The sequence below is a fragment of the Aquarana catesbeiana genome, linkage group LG01 (assembly GCF_042186555.1).
Source record: "Aquarana catesbeiana isolate 2022-GZ linkage group LG01, ASM4218655v1, whole genome shotgun sequence".
NCBI lineage: Eukaryota > Metazoa > Chordata > Amphibia > Anura > Ranidae > Aquarana > Aquarana catesbeiana.
This window is the reverse complement of record NC_133324.1, coordinates 227,299,143-227,318,864: the sequence shown is the minus strand read 5'-3', so window position 1 is coordinate 227,318,864 and position 19,722 is coordinate 227,299,143.

The window sequence follows — 19,722 nt, the reverse complement described above, 5'->3', positions numbered from 1 at the left end:
GTCTGGGCAATGTAACAAAATATATAGTGTATGCTGTTGGTCTCTGCAATACATGCACATTTCCTTATGTTTTGCCTATTTTTTTTTTTTTTTATATATAATCGTTATTTATTTTTGCAAATTGTATATAAATGACAAACATTGACAAGACAGTCAAAGCGGCAAGAATAACAAAAACAAAAAAAAAAAATCAAAAGGTAGTTTAATCCAAGTGGGCATTGATCATAATACATAACATAAGGTCCGATTGACCATCCTACATATGTCACTGAGGCAGATGAAGAATATCAACAATATGTTGTCTCTAGCCTTGCTACAAAACTTAGCTACAAACAAAGCCATGGATAAATCCATGGAAAAAAACAAGTTTAACTTACCACCAGCCTGCAGACAACCAAATAACCTAACAGTATGCATTAAAAGCAGGGGTTTAGGGGGCGTGGCCTGACCTGACACGAAGATGGCTGCTTAGCTTGGAAGCTCCTGCTACCTCACGACCTAATATCTGACTAACGGAGGTATAACACCCCAAAAATTGCTGGTGTCATGGGGACAGCATCCCGGAATTCATCCACCTCCCGTTCCCGATCCCCCCGGGAACAACCAGGATCCCAGGGATATAATATACCTGAAATGTTCCGCTCAGGACGGGGTAATATGGCGTCTTCCCGCCAGAGGCTACCACAATCACAGGCTCCCTCACTCATGGGAACTCCATCAGCCTCCCCTCAGGCGATCTCCTCGGACAGAGAGGACACAAGAGATGCACCATTACCTCACTTGAACATCAATGACCTGAAGACAATCGCAGCGGACATAAAAGATACCCTGTCAGCGGCCATATCAGAGCTCCGACTGGATATACACGCACTTACTGACAGAGTGCGAGCGGTGGAAAAGATGACAGAACACCATGACACTCAACTACAAAAAAACACTCGGCATGTAGACACACACACCCTCCAAATGAGGGATATGCAGAGGCACCTGGAAGACCTCGATAACAGAGGCAGAAGACACAACCTGCGGGTCAGAGGATTGCCAGAAACCATAGAAGGGGAGCAATTATTACCCTCCATCACTGATCTCTTTAACAAGCTCCTGAACAGGCCACCTCAGACCCATATTGAGATTTCATAGAGCATTGAGACCCAAAGGAAGAGATACCGATCCCCCACGAGATATAGTATGCTGCATAGTGGATTTTAAGCTGAAGGAGGAAATACTGAGACGGGCCAGAATGAATTCACAGATCATCCATGAAGGAAAACAGGTTCAAATATACCAGGATCTCTCAGGGATAACCCTGCAGCACCGATGAGACCTGCGACCCTTACTAGACACCTTACGCACTCAGGGAATATCCTACAAGTGGAAGTTCCCGTTCTGCCTCTCAGCCACATCCCGAGGGCACACCGCTCTTTTGAAAGTGCCAGAAGATCTTCCTCGTTTCTGCGACATTTTAAACATCCCGCTGATAGATGTACCAAACTGGTATGCGGACTTTCGCCATTCAGCGGTCAGGAAGGAACCACCAGCGGAAGAACCAATGGAGGCACAGGCATCCAGGCACCAGAGGAGATGTTCTCCCTCGGCAACAGGTAACCGTCATGACTCCCGAGGCACATACCGCAGCACTAACCCCTTCTCCTCACCAAGCTCACGGAGGGCTAGGAGAGACCGCTAACTTTTGTCAGAGATCAGTTAACTTACATTAACGTTGAGTTGTGTTAGACTTATACTATTTCACCACAGTTATGTGTTCTCTTTATACGATATTCAAAAAATAATAAAAGAGTATGGGACTTTAAATGAGGCAGGTTCAAACACAAATTTGAGAGTAAAAATAAATACTTTTAATGTACATGAGTATCAAGTTGTGTAACGTTATATATAACAAAAAATTGCTCAGTGCATATGCAGACATCTTGGGAAGTAAATTGCATACATATAAACAGAGTGTAAAACATAATTGCCATAACAAGGGGACAATAATACATATTTCATGAGTATAACTTGTAATATACAGTAAAATTCATAAAAATCTTGGTGGAAATGTGAGGGGTTACATCCTCAACAGCTCGACGCGTTTCGTCGGTAAGCCGACTCATCAGGAGCGGATATTGAATATCTGTAAATAATGGAGATGTTCTAAATCAAAAAATGGGGCCCATGATATGGAAAGTATTATATGTAAAAAGATATATATAGAGCATAGAGATGGTCAAATCCACAAACTTACATCCCATTGGAACACTGAACTCCGAATAATCCCGGTGTGCAGGGGTCACCATATCAAGCCTCCCCGGGAGCTGAGGTATAGAAGTCCGCCCATAAGTAACAGGCCCACACTGAAAACGTCCCCAACCAGGGAACAAATGTAGTATATTGGGTATTGTGCCAATAGTGGCCAGTAAATCTGTAAGATAATTAAAAATATTGTATATGATACACCCGGCAGCACTGTCAAGCACAGAGAAAATAGGGATACATGGAGGAAAAAAGGTAAAAATAGGGTGACAAAAGTGCAGGATGGGGTGTAGGTAGTGATATACCTGCTGGATAGTGTGCAAAGCAGAGATAAAGGTGGGATGTAAAAGGGACCAGTGAGAATTCTGAAAGAATAAGTAAGCAAACACTGGGAGCGTGCTTACAGAGAAGAAACCTATTAGGTGATGTTCATGAGACAACGATACATGTGTAGAGTGAAAAAAAGGTGAAAAAGTAGAATATAAACAAGCCGTGACATATAGAATTACCCTGTAGTACCAGGTATAGGTTGTACGTGTGCAGTAAATCAAGCAGTGCAAGCCGGTCATCTGGTCAGTTGTAAATGGGGACTCCCAGGTGAGCCGGTCAAATAGGGCAGACAATACCAACGTCACGCAAGCGTGATGACGGGCGGGAAGCGTCTGCCCGCCAATGGCGCCAGACCTAATCCCGCCAATGTATCAGCCAGATGGAGAAACCGCAAAACCAGACGGCGCCAACTAAGGACGTCACTGGTGCGGAATGCGTGGCGTCGATACGCACGAGGCTAGCCGTCCCCATGACACCCGTGAATAGCAAGGGCGGCAAGGGGCGGCGCCTGATGCGAATCGCAGCTCCCGGGAAATGGAAGACAAAGGCAACCAAAGCAAAGCAGGCACGATGAACAATATCCACTAGGGATGAAAAAACTGTGGAGCATAAGTCGGTACAAAAAAGGGGGGGAAATATCTAAAACCCCACGTATCGCAAGTGCATAAAAAATAGTACATAACATCCAGAGGTTGGGGATTATAAGGTCCCATCAAACCTTCGGGTAGATATATGAGTATAAAAGGGGTAGCTACATGCTACCCATTGTGTAGGAACTCTGCCTTCATCCCGGTTTCAACATACAACAGAGGGGGGAATGTATATCTCCATATACTGGGACTTTAAATGAAGCGCACAAGGAAAGGGGGGTAGTGCGCCTCCATCCCTAATTATAAATTCAAAAAATAATAAAAGAGTATGGGACTTTAAATGAGGCAGGTTCAAACACAAATTTGAGAGTAAAAATAAATACTTTTAATGTACATGAGTATCAAGTTGCGTAACGTTATATATATAACAAAAAATTGCTCAGTGCATATGCAGACATCTTGGGAAGTAAATTGCATACATATAAACAGAGTGTAAAACATAATTGCCATAACAAGGGGACAATAATACATATTTCATGAGTATAACTTGTAATATACAGTAAAATTCATAAAAATCTTGGTGGAAATGTGAGGGGTTACATCCTCAACAGCTCGACGCGTTTCGTCGGTAAGCCGACTCATCAGGAGCGGATATTGAATATCTGTAAATAATGGAGATGTTCTAAATCAAAAAATGGGGCCCATGATGTGGAAAGTATTATATGTAAAAAGATATATATAGAGCATAGAGATGGTCAAATCCACAAACTTACATCCCATTGGAACACTGAACTCCGAATAATCCCGGTGTGCAGGGGTCACCATATCAAGCCTCCCCGGGAGCTGAGGTATAGAAGTCCGCCCATAAGTAACAGGCCCACACTGAAAACGTCCCCAACCAGGGAACAAATGTAGTATATTGGGTATTGTGCCAATAGTGGCCAGTAAATCTGTAAGATAATTAAAAATATTGTATATGATACACCCGGCAGCACTGTCAAGCACAGAGAAAATAGGGATACATGGAGGAAAAAAGGTAAAAATAGGGTGACAAAAATGCAGGATGGGGTGTAGGTAGTGATATACCTGCTGGATAGTGTGCAAAGCAGAGATAAAGGTGGGATGTAAAAGGGACCAGTGAGAATTCTGAAAGAATAAGTAAGCAAACACTGGGAGCGTGCTTACAGAGAAGAAACCTATTAGGTGATGTTCATGAGACAACGATACATGTGTAGAGTGAAAAAAAGGTGAAAAAGTAGAATATAAACAAGCCGTGACATATAGAATTACCCTGTAGTACCAGGTATAGGTTGTACGTGTGCAGTAAATCAAGCAGTGCAAGCCGGTCATCTGGTCAGTTGTAAATGGGGACTCCCAGGTGAGCCGGTCAAATAGGGCAGACAATACCAACGTCACGCAAGCGTGATGACGGGCGGGAAGCGTCTGCCCGCCAATGGCGCCAGACCTAATCCCGCCAATGTATCAGCCAGATGGAGAAACCGCAAAACCAGACGGCGCCAACTAAGGACGTCACTGGTGCGGAATGCGTGGCGTCGATACGCACGAGGCTAGCCGTCCCCATGACACCCGTGAATAGCAAGGGCAGCAAGGGGCTGCGCCTGATGCGAATCGCAGCTCCCGGGAAATGGAAGACAAAGGCAACCAAAGCAAAGCAGGCACGATGAACAATATCCATTAGGGATGAAAAAACTGTGGAGCATAAGTCGGTACAAAAAAGGGGGGGAAATATCTAAAACCCCACGTATCGCAAGTGCATAAAAAATAGTACATAACATCCAGAGGTTGGGGATTATAAGGTCCCATCAAACCTTCGGGTAGATATATGAGTATAAAAGGGGTAGCTACATGCTACCCATTGTGTAGGAACTCTGCCTCCATCCCGGTTTCAACATACAACAGAGGGGGGAATGTATATCTCCATATACTGGGACTTTAAATGAAGCGCACAAGGAAAGGGGGGTGTTTTACACTCTGTTTATATGTATGCAATTTACTTCCCAAGATGTCTGCATATGCACTGAGCAATTTTTTGTTATATATAACGTTACGCAACTTGATACTCATGTACATTAAAAGTATTTATTTTTACTCTCAAATTTGTGTTTGAACCTGCCTCATTTAAAGTCCCATACTCTTTTATTATTTTTTGAATTTATAATTAGGGATGGAGGCGCACTACCCCCCTTTCCTTGTGCGCTTCATTTAAAGTCCCAGTATATGGAGATATACATTCCCCCCTCTGTTGTATGTTGAAACCGGGATGGAGGCAGAGTTCCTACACAATGGGTAGCATGTAGCTACCCCTTTTATACTCATATACCTACCCGAAGGTTTGATGGGACCTTATAATCCCCAACCTCTGGATGTTATGTACTATTTTTTATGCACTTGCGATACGTGGGGTTTTAGATATTTCCCCCCCTTTTTTGTACCGACTTATGCTCCACAGTTTTTTCATCCCTAGTGGATATTGTTCATCGTGCCTGCTTTGCTTTGGTTGCCTTTGTCTTCCATTTCCCGGGAGCTGCGATTCGCATCAGGCGCCGCCCCTTGCCGCCCTTGCTATTCACGGGTGTCATGGGGACGGCTAGCCTCGTGCGTATCGACGCCACGCATTCCGCACCAGTGACGTCCTTAGTTGGCGCCGTCTGGTTTTGCGGTTTCTCCATCTGGCTGATACATTGGCTGGATTAGGTCTGGCGCCATTGGCGGGCAGACGCTTCCCGCCCGTCATCACGCTTGCGTGACGTTGGTATTGTCTGCCCTATTTGACCGGCTCACCTGGGAGTCCCCATTTACAACTGACCAGATGACCGGCTTGCACTGCTTGATTTACTGCACACGTACAACCTATACCTGGTACTACAGGGTAATTCTATATGTCACGGCTTGTTTATATTCTACTTTTTCACCTTTTTTTCACTCTACACATGTATCGTTGTCTCATGAACATCACCTAATAGGTTTCTTCTCTGTAAGCACGCTCCCAGTGTTTGCTTACTTATTCTTTCAGAATTCTCACTGGTCCCTTTTACATCCCACCTTTATCTCTGCTTTGCACACTATCCAGCAGGTATATCACTACCTACACCCCATCCTGCACTTTTGTCACCCTATTTTTACCTTTTTTCCTCCATGTATCCCTATTTTCTCTGTGCTTGACAGTGCTGCCGGGTGTATCATATACAATATTTTTAATTATCTTACAGATTTACTGGCCACTATTGGCACAATACCCAATATACTACATTTGTTCCCTGGTTGGGGACGTTTTCAGTGTGGGCCTGTTACTTATGGGCGGACTTCTATACCTCAGCTCCCGGGGAGGCTTGATATGGTGACCCCTGCACACCGGGATTATTCGGAGTTCAGTGTTCCAATGGGATGTAAGTTTGTGGATTTGACCATCTCTATGCTCTATATATATCTTTTTACATATAATACTTTCCATATCATGGGCCCCATTTTTTTGATTTAGAACATCTCCATTATTTACAGATATTCAATATCCGCTCCTGATGAGTCGGCTTACCGACGAAACGCGTCGAGCTGTTGAGGATGTAACCCCTCACATTTCCACCAAGATTTTTATGAATTTTACTGTATATTACAAGTTATACTCATGAAATATGTATTATTGTCCCCTTGTTATGGCAATTATGTTTTACACTCTGTTTATATGTATGCAATTTACTTCCCAAGATGTCTGCATATGCACTGAGCAATTTTTTGTTATATATAACGTTACGCAACTTGATACTCATGTACATTAAAAGTATTTATTTTTACTCTCAAATTTGTGTTTGAACCTGCCTCATTTAAAGTCCCATACTCTTTTATTATTTTTTGAATTTATAATTAGGGATGGAGGCGCACTACCCCCCTTTCCTTGTGCGCTTCATTTAAAGTCCCAGTATATGGAGATATACATTCCCCCCTCTGTTGTATGTTGAAACCGGGATGGAGGCAGAGTTCCTACACAATGGGTAGCATGTAGCTACCCCTTTTATACTCATATATCTACCCGAAGGTTTGATGGGACCTTATAATCCCCAACCTCTGGATGTTATGTACTATTTTTTATGCACTTGCGATACGTGGGGTTTTAGATATTTCCCCCCCTTTTTTGTACCGACTTATGCTCCACAGTTTTTTCATCCCTAGTGGATATTGTTCATCGTGCCTGCTTTGCTTTGGTTGCCTTTGTCTTCCATTTCCCGGGAGCTGCGATTCGCATCAGGCGCCGCCCCTTGCCACCCTTGCTATTCACGGGTGTCATGGGGACGGCTAGCCTCGTGCGTATCGACGCCACGCATTCCGCACCAGTGACGTCCTTAGTTGGCGCCGTCTGGTTTTGCGGTTTCTCCATCTGGCTGATACATTGGCGGGATTAGGTCTGGCGCCATTGGCGGGCAGACGCTTCCCGCCCGTCATCACGCTTGCGTGACGTTGGTATTGTCTGCCCTATTTGACCGGCTCACCTGGGAGTCCCCATTTACAACTGACCAGATGACCGGCTTGCACTGCTTGATTTACTGCACACGTACAACCTATACCTGGTACTACAGGGTAATTCTATATGTCACGGCTTGTTTATATTCTACTTTTTCACCTTTTTTTCACTCTACACATGTATCATTGTCTCATGAACATCACCTAATAGGTTTCTTCTCTGTAAGCACGCTCCCAGTGTTTGCTTACTTATTCTTTCAGAATTCTCACTGGTCCCTTTTACATCCCACCTTTATCTCTGCTTTGCACACTATCCAGCAGGTATATCACTACCTACACCCCATCCTGCACTTTTGTCACCCTATTTTTACCTTTTTTCCTCCATGTATCCCTATTTTCTCTGTGCTTGACAGTGCTGCCGGGTGTATCATATACAATATTTTTAATTATCTTACAGATTTACTGGCCACTATTGGCACAATACCCAATATACTACATTTGTTCCCTGGTTGGGGACGTTTTCAGTGTGGGCCTGTTACTTATGGGCGGACTTCTATACCTCAGCTCCTGGGGAGGCTTGATATGGTGACCCCTGCACACCGGGATTATTCGGAGTTCAGTGTTCCAATGGGATGTAAGTTTGTGGATTTGACCATCTCTATGCTCTATATATATCTTTTTACATATAATACTTTCCATATCATGGGCCCCATTTTTTTGATTTAGAACATCTCCATTATTTACAGATATTCAATATCCGCTCCTGATGAGTCGGCTTACCGACAAAACGCGTCGAGCTGTTGAGGATGTAACCCCTCACATTTCCACCAAGATTTTTATGAATTTTACTGTATATTACAAGTTATACTCATGAAATATGTATTATTGTCCCCTTGTTATGGCAATTATGTTTTACACTCTGTTTATATGTATGCAATTTACTTCCCAAGATGTCTGCATATGCACTGAGCAATTTTTTGTTATATATAACGTTACGCAACTTGATACTCATGTACATTAAAAGTATTTATTTTTACTCTCAAATTTGTGTTTGAACCTGCCTCATTTAAAGTCCCATACTCTTTTATTATTTTTTGAATTTATAATTAGGGATGGAGGCGCACTACCCCCCTTTCCTTGTGCGCTTCATTTAAAGTCCCAGTATATGGAGATATACATTCCCCCCTCTGTTGTATCTTTATACGATATTGACCTGACAGCAATGAGTATATATCAATGGGCTGCATTGCCTGACATACTATCCCTGTCAAACAGCCTTAACACCCATTGGAATTCCTTGGAGGTTGTGATAGCTCACAACTCACTTCCATCCACCCCCTGCAGTGAAAATCTCATGTACGGCTCGTGTTACAACTACAATACCCATACTCACTAACGGCAAACAAACATCAGCACGCAGTATGGCTGCCCCTCCTCCTCTTTTCAACGTACGAGACAGCTCACGTTGCACAGAAGACCTCTTCCCTATACCACGCTCGTCACAGCAGAGACCCACAGAACACATCAGACAAGCACAGAACAGTCAACGGCTCTACAAATCCACCACGGACTGGAAATCTACAAACCAGATTAAACATACAATCGGGACTGTAAACCTCTGCCGGAACACAACAGAGGTAATTGTCCAGCAATAACTTTTATATTCTTTAAGGCAAGCTGTATGCTCCCATGTTTATACTTCCAAAGTTGCAAAACACCACCTTAAATGTAGAGGAAGCTTCTAAACCCACTTGCATTCCCCACTAAAAATCCAGAACTGATACGACATGGGAATTATCTTCATACCATCTCCTTCTCAAATGCTATGGTTCCCTTTAAACTGTACCCCCTGGCATCACACCCCTATAGAGAAGACTGCTGACACCACTACACACGTCTGCTGGGTACGGTGTAATATTGTGGTTATAATTATCTAAGTTAAACTTTACTGTTTTACATTCCAGTTACCCTCTACAAGTAGAATGTTTATACATTGTTATTGTAAAAGTTAATACTGTTTAAAAATTAACTGCGAGACGCCTGTGGGGACATTTCCATGTTCTCTCACGGTAACTCCCAATGATCACTGTCCGCCGGGGCAGTAGCATCACATATGATTTCTCAAGGCTATCATTCCTAAGACAACGATTACACAGAAGAGGTATTTTATACCCCATGATCTGCTAAAACTGATTTAAATATATACCAATGAGTTACACATACACGGAAGTGTCGCCCAATAGAGGATTACACAAGATATAGACCCCCGCACCCTTCTTCTGTAATCTTCCTACACCTCCATCACCTTCCAACATGGTCAGTCGGTAGCGGATATCTCTAGGATCTGTGACCCCACTCGCGTCCGGCTTGGGACAACCCCCACACAGCAGCGGACCAGGGTGTGACCACACAGGTTGTGGGACGCGTTCTGACTCCGCTCTGTACATAACCGATACCCCCCCAAACGAGGTTGGGAGAAAGATTCTCCATCGCCTCATCGGTACATCGAATATTCTTTTTTTTTTAAAAAAAAAAAAAAAAAAAAAAAAAGTAACCTAAGTCTAACTTAACTCCTGAGACTTTCCTATACCCCTAAACCTAACTGCCCTTTACCCCACATCCACATACCTTCGTGGCGGAGGTCATGAGTACACTCAACTCACATCAGGATCGAGCTCCTTCAACCGCACACCTCAAACTCTGCTCTGTCAACATACGAGGTCTCAATACACCCGAAAAAAGATCACAATTACTTTCCTCTCTACAGAAATCAAAAATCCATATTGCACTCATTCAGGAAACCCACTTCAGAACAGATAGCATTCCCAAACTATACACTAAACATTATCCAACGGTATACCACGCAACCAACAAAGATGCAAAATCCAAAGGGGTTTCCATCCTAGTATCGAAACACTGCCCGCTGCTCATATCGGAAGTCCACAGGGATCCACTGGGTCGCTATCTTTTTATTAAAGGTACGCTTCACAAAAGACCCATCACAATAGCGAACATATATGCACCAAACACAAAACAAGTTTCTTTTTTCCGGACAACGCTACAACACCTTCTAACGTTTCAGTCGGGCACACTAATCGTAGGCGGAGACCTCAATGTGGCCTTAAGTCCCTCTTTGGACACATCGAATGGGTTATCCTCACTGTCTTACAGAGCTTTACGGGCGATAAAAACGCAATTCAGTGATATGCTACTTCACGGTACATGGCGTACTCTACATCCTAAAGATAAGGATTTCACCTTCTACTCTCCACCCCATCACAAGTACTCGAGAATTGACCACTTCTTTATTTCCCAAAATGATCTCTCATATCTCACGAAAGCAAATATTGAGCCGATGATCCTATCAGATCATAACCCCATCACTATGACCCTAAACATCCCCACCACAATGGATAGATCACACATTTGGAGACTCGATAATTCTCTTCTCACTGACCCAGAAACAACTCAAACACTTTCCAAAACACTTACAAATTACTTCGCTGAAAACATACAAGAAGGCTCTTCCCCGGACACAATCTGGGCGGCACATAAATGTGTTATTAGGGGAGTATTCATATCCCAAGCAGCCAAACGGTCAAAACTAAGAAAAGCCCACATTGAGGAATTGACTAAACGCATACATACACTAGAACTAAAACACAAAGCAACCCTAGCCAACAATGCCTTGTCCGATTTGATACAAGCCAGAGAGGAACTCCTGGAGGTATTGAACAAATCAATAAAACGCAAATTCGCCTTGACTCAAAAAATCTACTACGAGTTCGGAAACAAATCTGGGAGGCTATTGCCTGTACAAGTTAAGAAGGCGATGAACACTATCCACACAATAAAAGACACGGCAGGAAACACCTATGAGACCTCAGATAAAATAGCAGACCAATTCGTAAGGTACTTCTCCAAATTGTATAATCTAACTTCCCCACTGACAGCTTCAGACACTAACGACAGACGATCCAAGATACAAGACTTCCTAAAACAATATACCCCTTCACCCTTAAACGATGCAGAATCTGCAGGTTTAGACTCTCCACTATCTGTAGAAGAAATCCTACAGGCTTTGAAACAATTGAAAACCGGCAAAAGCCCAGGTCCTGACGGATTAACGGTGAGCTACTATAAAACCGTCCCAGATATACTCATTCAACATTTAGTACAGGCCTTTAATAATCTAAACCCCACAAATAGTGTGAACAAAGACATCTTAGAAGCACATATCGTTGTTATACCAAAACCTGATAGGGACGTTACCCTAGTATCAAACTATCGCCCCATATCGCTTCTAAACGTTGACGTAAAACTTTACGCCAAGGCACTGGCCAATCGTCTACTTCCCCTAATTCCCAGATTTGTATCCCTGGACCAAGTTGGTTTTGTCCCCGGCAGGGAAGCAAGGGACAACACCACAAAGGCTATAAATATCCATCATTGGCTTTCCTCTATCTCGACCCAGGGCTTTTTCTTATCCCTGGATGCGGAGAAGGCGTTCGACAGGGTTGCCTGGGATTACATGGAGGAAACACTTCGTATAGTGGGTATACCGCCACGCCTCTTACAGATGATTCTTGCTCTGTATTCCTCCCCAACAGCAAAAATCAGAGTGAACGGTTGCCTGTCGGACGCCTTCTCCGTGTCTAACGGAACGAGACAGGGTTGTCCCCTCTCCCCCTTACTATTCATACTCACCATGGAACCTATGCTATGCAAACTCAGAGAAAACCCTGATATAAAAGGCTTAGAGATAAATCACAGAAACTATAAAGTAGCTGCTTACGCAGATGACATCTTACTATTTCTAACGGAACCTATAACCACCATCCCCAACCTGCTTAAGGACTTCTCTCTATTTAAATTACTCTCCAACCTACAAATAAACTTTTCCAAATCAAAGGCCCTGAATATAACCCTGCCAAATACACTGGTTACACAATGTAAGAACAACTTCCCATTCCAATGGGAATCCCAAACCATCACATATCTGGGCATTAAAATTCCTACCAACCTGACTGATCTATACGCTCAGAATTTTCAACCCACCTTAATGGCCATCCAAGGAGATCTGCATAAATGGCACACAGGCCCCTTTTCATGGCTTGGCAGGATAGCTATCTTAAAAATGAACGTACTACCTAGACTACTGTACCTGTTTCAGGCTATCCCCATCAAACTCCCCAAATCCTTCTTTGTTACCTACAAACGAATTTGTAGGGCTTTTATCTGGTCCTCTAAAACACCCAGATTGAGTTGGGAGAGGCTGACGCTCCCTAAATCGCAAGGAGGCTTAAATCTTCCTGATATTCAGAAATATCATTGGGCATGCCACTTGACTAGAATAGTCGACTGGCACTTACATGGAAGCAACAAGGACTGGATCCAGCTAGAGAATGCTTTCTCCCAAATCCCAGTGGCACACATACCCTGGCTTAATCCCTCGAGCATTCCTAAAGACCTTAAAACTCATCCCTTAATCAATGCTACAACACTGCAATTCAAGAATGCAAGTTCAAAATTAAACTTTAAACCCTTCCGCGGTCCCATGACTCCTCTAGAAAACAACCCAGATTTCCAACCGGACATCTCCTCACTCCCTTCATTGACAGACCCACCCAGACGACATATTAGGGTAAATCAATTGTTTCACAACGATAGATTGCTTTCACATCAAGCTATGACTTCTCAGTTACCAAATTATCAAATACCATTTTGCAAGTACCTGCAAATTCGGCACTTTCTTCAACACTCTAATCCAAATCCTCAATGGTCCTGAGACCTCTCACCTTTCGAATCCATATGTAACAGCGAAGAACCGCAAAAACACTTAATATCAACGGTATATGCACTCCTTTTCTCCTCACATAAAATAAAAGACGACAAGCTGGTCAAACAGTGGGAAACAGACCTCAGACTGGACTTAAGCACGGAGGAGTGGGATCGCATATACAACTATATAAATAAAGGCACGATTAATGTATCAACACAAGAAAGCAGATTCAAAATATTTACAAAATGGTACAGAACGCCAGACAAAATCCACACGTTCCACCCTAGTATCTCCCCTTTGTGTTGGAGATGCAATGCATCTCATGGGACCCTACTCCACATCTGGTGGGAATGCACCCTCATTCAACCATTCTGGACAGAAATACATCGATTAATCAGTCAGATCACAACTATCACACCTGACTTTACCCCAGCTCAATTTTTACTACACCACACGACAATTCCTAGATCGACATACAAAAATTCCTTAGTTCTTCATCTAATAAACGCCGCTAACCAATGCATCCCAGTACATTGGAGAAGCACTTCCCCCCCAACAATCTCAGAATGGATATGCAGAGTTGACAAGACAGCTGAAATGGAAAACCTCATACACCAATCCCGAGACAAACCAACGAAATACTGGGAAATTTGGGCATGTTGGTTGCACTACAAAGAGAAACTAACAGCTAGTGCTTCCAAAGGAATCTCTTCCCCCTTGTTACAAAGCACCACGTAGATCCTATTTCTACAAAAAAAAAAAAAAAAAAAAATCTCAGTCTTCCGCCTTCCTCATACCTTTCCCCACCCTTCCCTCAATTTCATATAACTCAATTACTTTACACCGAACATATCACTAAATGCAATACATACACTTTCTAATAATAAGACTTTTAAAGCTTCACAGGTTGAAATACATTAATTGATACCCATACATAGATTTCTAATACCTAAGCTCACGCTTACTTACCATCAGGCTCTTTCCCCCTAGACGAAGCTCCGATCTTACCGAATCCTTCACTACACATGTAGGTGTTCCCCCCCTGACCACAGTTAGAACCCCTCTGGGGTGGTCAGAGAGGAGAACTAATATGGTCGGATAATATTCATACTTTTTACAGAGCCCATATCATGACCCTGATACCTCTGCCCGTTTTAAAACACGTTTTTTCTATGATCTATACCTCACATGTCTACATTATACTAAGACAGTTACGAATATGTTGATTTTCAAGAGTTCATTCTTCTTACGAAACTCTAGGAATTTATATTATCGTTACATACAACGTCGGATAGACTGTTGACATATTGCATGTAATAGTGAATTATTGTAAAGTCATTGTATTTTAAGACTTCACTGTATTCCCTGTAAAATTGTAAACTTTCAATAAAATTTCTTTAAAAAAAAAAAAAAAAAAAAAAGCAGGGGTTTAGTCTGCACACATTTGCAAATGCATAAGCCGCAGAGCCTCGTCAAGGCACCCTGGTATCTGTGGTACCTAACACTAAAATATAAGTGTCCCCACAGTGGAGACACATGCATTCTGATGGATAAGTGAGAGCAGATGGACTGAAGGGGAGCCACCCCTTCTTAAAGGTGCAGGGGCACACTGAACACCCAGCATGTAGCACAATGGCAGCAAAGGTGTCAGTGCACTGCCTGACCAAAAAACACGCCAGTGATACAAAAAATCGCCACTAGCTCACCCCTATAGCTGGCTATTGCAGTAAGAAGCATTGGAAGGCTAACAACAGATACAAAAAAGGCCATGGATAAATCCAAGGAAAAAACCAAGCTTAACTTACCACCAGCCCACAGACAAGCAAATAACCTGTCTAACAGTATGCATTAAAAGCAGGGGTTTAGTCTGCACACATTTGCAAATGCATGCGTAAGCCACAGAGCCTCATCAAGGCACCCCGATATCTGTGGTACCTAACTCTAAAATATAAGTGTCCCCACAGTGGAGGCACATAAATTCTAAGTTTTCACATACAAAACTTAGCATCAATGATGATCAAATGTCGCAAAATGGGCAGAAAAAACGAAAACCAAAAAGGGCAGACGTATAGAGCGAACATAAAACAATAGAACAAAAGTAATAAAAGAAGCACTCTACTATAAGGTGGGTTCAGTCATATATCAAATATCTCAAAGGATCAGGTCTGGATTGCCTCCGCCAATTATATTTTTCCCAAAGATCAGGTACCCATTGATTGGCGGTCCGACCGGGCCTTGTCACCATGAGTCCAAGTGGTCCATATACCATACCATTTGTCATGTCGGTCTTTACATGTTGCCATCCGTTCCTCTGCAGCCATAATATCGTTCACAAGATGTATACACTCCGAACGGCCTGAAATTTGGGTCCTCTTTCAATAGACGGGAATCAGCCATCGAGCCGCGTTCAGAAGGTGGGGTAGCACCGACTTGCGATAATGACTGAGAGGGTGGGAACATGAAGGAGGAACTCCATTGGGGAGTCGGAAAGATCAATATACAAGATGAGATTTATTTGGGATCTGATATCCTGCCAGTAGGGCTGAAACTTGGGACATTCCCACCAACGTACCTCTATGTCCGCACTCCCTCCAGCAAGCATCAGAGAGGGCTGGATAAATTCTAGCAAGCTTGGAGGGAAGTCTATACCATCTAGTTAATAGTTTGAACCCAGTTTCTTGCATTTTCGTGTCAACAGAGCTGGAATGAGTAAGTCGATACAAGTGATCAAGTTGTATCTCAGTAAACTCATGTTGCAGGTCTCTCTCCCATTCTCTTATGTATATCGGCTTTCCCTTGGGTTCCAATCCCTGTAACATCCAATACAGAACAGAGATAAAATGCAGGATTGTGTTGGCCAACATGCAGAGCTTTTCAAAGGTAGTGGAGGAGGTAGGGGAGCGAATGATCTGAGGCAAGCCACGGGTAAAATGTTGAAGGGAAATCTACCATATTGAGCTCTAAGTGTATCCAACGGAAGTAGCCCATGGTCTTGGACAAACCTACCACATCTCACCTCACCATCTGCTGCCCAAGAATGAAAAAAAGACAGGTCTTCCCCTGGAATGAACCAGGGGAAGCCTTCCAGGAGGGCTAAGGGGGAAAACTGAGGGGCTAGCTTCCCTGAGTTATTTAAGATATACCATAGCTGCAGAGTGTGAATAGTAACAGGAGAGGTAAATTCAGACAGTCCTGGTGCCAGTCCAATATCCATTGCAGGGCAATTGCCTCATAATACTTGCGGATATCTGGTACGCCTAGGCCACCCATCTGCTTAGGTGTCAGGGCTGGCTCAGCCCTTCCTTCTCTGAGCTGGCCGCTCAGCTGTCGGCTAATTGCCAGCTCTCACCTCTCTCCACAGTTAACCAGCTGCTGTGGATCTGCTCGTCAGTTCCGCCTACTTAAAGATCTCCAGCTCACTTCATTCCTGCCTTCGCCTTGGTCACATCACAAGAAACCATCTCCTGCGTTCCTGTTTAAATACTGGCTTTTCTGACATCCCTTCTGGCTCCTTATCCTGCTTGCTGTTCCTCTACTTGGATCCCTGACTTCTGGCCTGGCTGATTACCCGATCTGCTTACTGAACTCTGGCTTGGCTGATTACTCGATCTGGTTACTGAACTCTGGCTTGGCTGACTACACGATCCGGTTACTGGCTCTGGTTATGCGTTGACTACACTTACTCTACCGGTACCTTTTTATTTTTATTAATAAACAAATGTGATTTTACTTCTGTCTCTGTCTGGTTCATGGTTTCTGACATTAGGTCTCTGTAGGGTGCGAAAAGCCAAACGTGGGCTTCGCCCATGCCAGATATATTTCAGAAAAAGACTGTTAAGGATCGAAAAGAAAAACCTGGGTAAAGAGATAGGCACCATTTGTAGGTAAAACAGGATTTAAGGTAGCACATTCATCTTTAACACACTGACTCGGCCCATCTGCAAGAAGGTTTCTCGGTCTCAGCTTTGCAGATCTGTTTTTATGGTTGAAAGTAGCAGGGTGTAATTACCGGCATAATGCTGGGAGCAAAGGGTGGTAAGGTGAATACCCAAATATTTCAAGTGAGTGTGGCACCAGGTAAAGGAGAAAGAGGATTGCAACCATGTACACAAGCTCGAAGGGATATTCAAAGATAGAATTTCAGACTTATTATAATTGATTTTGAAATTAGAAAATAAGGTAAAACTCTGTAATTCAGCCATGATATTGGGGAGAAAGTTGAGGTCTCCAGGGAAAACTGATCCAGCAGCAACAGGTCTATTTGGGTATTCACAGTGTGGGTAGCCGAATAGTAGCTAAAATCTTAATCAGTGGAGCACTCTCAGACAGTCTACCAGATGGTGGGAGTGTAGAGACTTTCTAAAATGGGTAAGAAAGGTAAACAAGTGAGTAGAGTGGCCCAAGGATGTGTCCAGCTGTGGGTCTGGGCTGACATTGAAATCTCTCCCCAAGATCAACTGGCCCTCTCTAAAGGTGGAGAGGGAGTCTAAAACAGTTACAGTTATAAAAGTGAATTTACAGCCTAGAATGGTACCTTTAAGAAAAACAAATCTACCATTAGAATCAATAAGCTGGTTTATCAAGACAAAGGGACATTGCTTATATATGGCTATAGCAACCCCTCCCGATTTAGGACGTGGAGAGTTACCTAGATACCATTGGTTATACAAGTGGGTGGGGAGGCGGGGGACTGAGTCAGTGTGAAAATGTGTCTCCTGTAATAAAAGAATATGTGCTCCCAGGCTTTTCGTCTTGAACCAAAACTTACTGCGTTTATTAGCCGATCCTAGGCCTTCAGAGAAGCCATGATGTACGGGACTTGTGGAGATACCCAAGGCCTCCATCAGGAGTGAGGAGAGACCTGCAATCGACCAATCCAAAGGTCAGAGAGTGCTGAGAATACAAAGTACATAAGTAAAAACCCAGAAAACATAAAACCATCAAAACATACAATACAGTCAGTGTAAACCATGCGACAGGGGCATTCCAGTATATCAAAACACTACTAGTCAGGGGTCTCCACCCAGCCTTCTGGCCAAGAACAGAGTGGAGACCAGCAAGTAGCGTGAGGTCCCAATTGGGGGACATAACTCCAAGGAGTTGACCTATTAGGGGTAAATGGCACAGCACCAGGTGCGAGCCCACCAGAAAACCCGTTCTAAATGAAGGGCACATCAGCATCTGAGATGTGCAAAACAGATTACCACAGCAATAGTAAAAGTAAAGAATGAACCCCGAGGGTCCCTGTGAAAAAAAACACAATAACAGGTTAAGCAATTAATTCACATGAGTCTTTCAAGACCTCCTCTGGGGGGGGGATATTGCGAAATGGAACGAGGCAGATCATCCCTGGACATGTTCCGGCCCCTGTGGCATGCAGGACACCAAGGTTGTGGGCGAGAAGGGAGCAGGATCACTAGTGAGGACCTCCAGTCTGGAATATCAATGGGAGGTAAGCCCAGGTGCTTTAGGAACTGCAGAAAATCATCTTTATTCCATAAGCTGAATTGTTGGCCATCTTTAGTGACCAAAATTTGAAAGGAAGGCTCCATCTATAGATCAGCTTTGTGTCCTGAAGAGCCTCAAGTAGCTGCTTAAGGGCATGACATTGCATCAAGGTGCACCTGGAAAGATCCAGAAAGAAGGACAACTTTGCACCATCAAAGTTCACATAACTGACACCTCTGACATGGAACATTATGCGTTCCTTTAACCACTTGCCACCCGCCCACCGTCAAATGACGGCTGGGCAGTGCGGCTCTCGTTCTGGGTGGATATCATGTGACAGCCTATCAGAACGACCGCTCTTGCGCGGCCGTGGCCCTTTAACCATGTGATCGGCTGTGTCCAATCACAGGCGGTCACATGTAAACACGGAGATGCTGGTAATCGGCGCTCCTCACCTCACACTGACAGAGTGTGAGGAGAGGAGAGCCGATCAGTGGCATCTCCTCACAGGGGACAGCTACAGTATCTCACAAAAGTGAGTACACCCCTCACATTTTTGTAAATATTTTATTATATCTTTTCTTGTGACAACACTGAAGAAATTACACTTTGCTACAATGTAAAGTAGTGAGTGTACAGCTTGTATAACAGTGTAAATTTGCTGTCCCCCTCAAAATACCCCAACAAACAGCCATTAATGTCTAAACCGCTGGCAACAAAAGTGAGTACACCCCTAAGTGAAAATGTCCAAATTGGGCCCAATTAGCCATTTTCCCTCCCCGGTGTCATGTAGCTTGTTAGTGTTACAAGGTCTCAGGTGTGAATGGGGAGCAGATATGTTAAATTTGG